Source organism: Canis lupus, chromosome 13 (assembly GCF_011100685.1).
Source record: "Canis lupus familiaris isolate Mischka breed German Shepherd chromosome 13, alternate assembly UU_Cfam_GSD_1.0, whole genome shotgun sequence".
NCBI classification, from domain to species: domain Eukaryota; kingdom Metazoa; phylum Chordata; class Mammalia; order Carnivora; family Canidae; genus Canis; species Canis lupus.
The window spans coordinates 11,048,513-11,052,134 of NC_049234.1; the positions used below are offsets into that span (position 1 = coordinate 11,048,513).

General features: G+C 32.7%; 1 pseudogene; it reads right to left on the bottom strand.

The window, feature by feature from the left end:
- Positions 1–3,198: 3,198 nt before the first annotated feature.
- On the bottom strand, positions 3,199–3,299 carry LOC119865538 (annotated as a pseudogene).
- Positions 3,300–3,622: the final 323 nt, after the last annotated feature.

A 3,622-nucleotide genomic window follows, 5' to 3' on the forward strand; every position in this document is an offset into this window, starting at 1 on the left:
AAGATCCATGAAATTGTATACATTAAATATGTGTCATTTTTTGTTATTTCAATTATGCCTCTATAAAGCTATTTAAAAAACACACGAGGAATTGTGCTAATTCTCACATACTCTGGAGCCAGGCAAACTGAGTACATATACATTTTTATTTAATTAAAAAGAATACTCAAAGAATGAGGTATTTTATTTTTAACTTAAAATTAATTTGGCTGTGGAAAACATTTCCCACATACCCATTTTCTTAGTAATTAGAAATCTTTGAGTCTAACAAAATATTACTTTTGTGGATAGGATTATTATGTACCTTATATCCATGAACATTAACTTTTAATTCTCATTGTAGTGTCTGTAAGGAAAAATTGTAGCAGATGGTGACAAATTATTGATAATATCAGGGTGCAAAGTAGAATTTATATCTATATGGCAACATACTAATCATTTATTTGTTCATTCAGGTAATTGATATTTATTGAACATGCTATATTAACTACTAATTACATTTTGTTTTGGTTACTGATGGGGTTGTTTTTTCAGTTAGTATTTTCTTGGAAATACTGCTGCTACCTTTTCCACAAGGGCATCATATTTTTTAATACAATGTGACAGTGACATACACGCCTGCCTTCAGCTGATTGGTCCACAGGAGGATAACTAAACCAAATGAGTTAAGTTTCTAATTTAGGATTATTAGATGTGGCCTGGTCCAAGAGTATAAGGTGAAGCTTTTTCCAGCAGTTAAATTTATGAGATGTAAAATTCAAAAGCCATCAGAGGACTCATTTTGTATTATGAGAAGAAGCCTGAGTGAGTGAAAACAATGGAGTAGATTCAAAGAGAAAATTAGAAAAGAAGAAAAGGAGAGAAGCTCAATCTTGACCTCATTCAAATTCTTGGTTCCAGTTGTTCTGAAGATTAGGTGTGTCTCTCAAATTTCAGCTGCAGTGTTGCTCACTGCTGTTTATATTTAATATAATATCCTTCAATAGATTCAAGTATATATACTTTGTATTTCACTAATTGGGAATAAAAACTGCACTTAACATTGTTTTTAAAATTTCTCTCATATTTATAATGAAAAAAATTACCTCTGCTTGGAATGGATATAAGTATTCTTACTAATTTGAAAACGTGATTTTAAGTTTGGTGGACCCAATTCATTGACATTGGAAGTCTTACTCTGATGACTTATATAGGATTAATGGTATCACAGTTGGGTTTATGTAGGTCTAACTATACTGCAATTGACTCAGTTGCAATGCAATTAATCCTGTATAAATAGAACATCTCATTTGAACAAACATTTGACAGATATGTCATTTGGAAGAACATATATAAAGTCAAACAAAACAAAGGAGGTGAATTCAAACAGTGTGATAGCCAGAATGATTTTCCTCCCCAGACATGTCCATGTCCTAATCCCTGGAACCTGTATGTTAGATTGCAAAATCAAAAGAAACTAAAGGTTCTACCTGGAACTAAGATTGCTAATCATCTGACCTTAAAATGAGACTATCCTGGATCATCCAAAAGGCCCAAAGTAATCTTGAGGGGCCTTAGAAGTAAAAGAAGTAGTCAGAAGAAGAGGATCACAGGGAGATGCAGCTATGGAAGAAAATCACAGAAAGCTGCAAACTTGTAGACTTTAAAGGTGTTGGAAGAGGGCCTCTGGAAGCTTGAAAAGAAAAGGAAATTGATTTTCCCCCAGAATCTCCAGAAAAGAGCACAGCCTACAAACCTATTGACTTTAGCCTGATGAGATCTGTTTCTATTTTTGACCTACAGAACTGTAAAATAATAAATTTGTGTTGTTTTAAGCCATTAACTGTGTGGTAATTCATTATGGCAGCTATAGAAAATGGGTATGACCAAGTAGTCCCAAACTCATAGAGAAAAAATTAAGTAGTAACTCTTACAGGAAGTAAATCTTTTCTGATACTCAATAATAAAAAATCATTTTCTTATACGTTTTAGATAGTAACAGTAATAAATATTTTATATTTATTTTATATTATATATAAATATTTATATTTATACTTATATTCTACTATAGTAAGAATACAGTGATAATGAAGATAGTTTCCAACATACCTCACAGCACTAGACTAGGAAAGTCACCAAAGGAATTGTCTGTAACCCAGATCTGGTGGAGAAAAAATGTTTCTGGGATAAGTGGTAATGATATCTAAGTAGTGACTCAGAAGATAATTAAATATTTGTCACATGGGTGGAGACAGGATGTTGAAAAGACAAGCTACATGTGAAAAGACTGGAAATTTAAATAAAGCATGATAGTCAAAAAATAAGACAAGTTCAAATTAATAGGATCAAAAGTGGCAAAACAGGATGCCAGTGTAAGGGCACCTTTTAAGAAATATCTATGTCCCTAAATCTTCCATATCACTAGTCCTTGTGGCTTCAATATTGATTACATATGGGCAACATACATGTCAGAAAAAATTGCTAATTTCCCATCAGTACCAACTCATGAAGTTATTCAGTTGTCCTATGAGCAACTCTAACTCCTACTATCTGTCTTTCCAAACAAATATGCACTACAGTCCTGTGACATTTTGTCTATTTTAAGGAACTGATGCCACCAAATTCACTTCTTTATAAACAGAATCAAAGCACATAATTACAATTTCAGAGATTTCCATCACATTAGCTATTCTGAACACTTACACTATCATTCTAGAAACACCAGTTGCAACAGAAAAATAGTAACCCATTAAATTTGTAAGTCCCAAAATACCTGAAGCATCTGTCTTTTAAGATGAACTTGGAGAAGAAATTACACAGAAGATAGACTTGGTGACAATCTGTCATCAACAGTAACCCAAACACATTAAGTGTTTTTATATATGCTTTTTAAGTGTCAGTAAAGATGACACATCCTGGGCATAGTAGAGCAGCTGCCACCAATGTAAACTGCCTTGTTTTATCTTTCTCTCTTTCATGGTTTACTTTTCACTGGCCAGAAGATGTTATAGCCACAGATGTAGCAACCATTTAAAGAATGTCCCTGAATACTTTATAAACATTGATTTCACGAAGAATGCTTTGCAATTTTCTGCATGTCTTTGTATTTTTAAACCCGAGTCACCTCATCCATTTGTCCACCTATGATAGTCATCTGAGCGAAAATTTGTTTGTTAATTTCAAAATTGATATTTCAAATGTAAATTAAAAGGAAAGAACAATATAAAGTTTACTTTTACAAATTTGTGTACCATCTTTGCACAGAGGCCATGCTAATCTCTGTATCATTCCAATTTTAGTATATGTAATGCTAAAATTAGCACTCTAAAGTTTACTTTTAAACCCACTAATCTTAAGTTTCAGGCAATGAAAGTTTGGGGCAAACAGCACTATTATCAGTTGTAAGAAATCTAAAAAATTTAATGTGGCAAAAATTGGACAATCTGACACATGGACATGTTCTTTTCTTTAACAATACCTGTTTTAGCTACAATAATTTCTTACTCTCTCACATTTCCAGGACCCTCCCAGAGCCAGTGTAATGGAAAATTATGAAGAATATAGGTTTTCTGAGTAAACAATACTTTCCTTTCTTCTTTTCCAAATCTCCTGTCTTCTTGGCCCTTGTTTCTATAGAGTAGTA